The sequence below is a fragment of the Arachis ipaensis genome, chromosome B01 (assembly GCF_000816755.2).
Source record: "Arachis ipaensis cultivar K30076 chromosome B01, Araip1.1, whole genome shotgun sequence".
NCBI classification, from domain to species: Eukaryota; Viridiplantae; Streptophyta; class Magnoliopsida; order Fabales; family Fabaceae; genus Arachis; species Arachis ipaensis.
This window is the reverse complement of record NC_029785.2, coordinates 6161360-6161630: the sequence shown is the minus strand read 5'-3', so window position 1 is coordinate 6161630 and position 271 is coordinate 6161360. Positions and strand designations below refer to the sequence as shown.

The 271-nt window shown below is 29.5% G+C and overlaps 1 protein-coding gene across 2 annotated transcripts in view; it reads right to left on the bottom strand.

Moving 5' to 3' along the window:
- The window catches only part of LOC107611237 (armadillo repeat-containing protein 8), a 5414-nt gene extending 5358 nt beyond the window's left edge, over positions 1 to 56 (bottom strand). Inside the window, exon 1 of one of the 2 annotated variants that reach the window (XM_021116776.1) lies at positions 1 to 56. This exon is cut by the window's left edge and continues 429 nt beyond it. The gene's annotated coding sequence lies outside the window, so the exon portion shown is untranslated. The other variant, XM_021116772.1, reaches the window with a different exon arrangement.

The following is a 271-nucleotide window of genomic DNA, read 5'->3' as shown; positions in this document are numbered from 1 at the left end:
TGGCAGAAAGAGAGAGAGAAAGAGTTTTTTAATTTTTTATTTTTGTATATATATTTTAATATGTTATCAGAAAACAAAAAAAATGTATATTTATTATTTTCCATTTTCCATTTTCCATTTTCCATATGATACAAAGAAACAAACAATGGATTGAGGGGGAACATTTCAGTGGTCGCAGTCGCAGCATAATGTTTGAAGCACGTTAGTTAAAGTTAGAGAGTTAATATTCAAAATCGTTCCTAAAAGATACTTCGTTCTCCATATGAGTCCC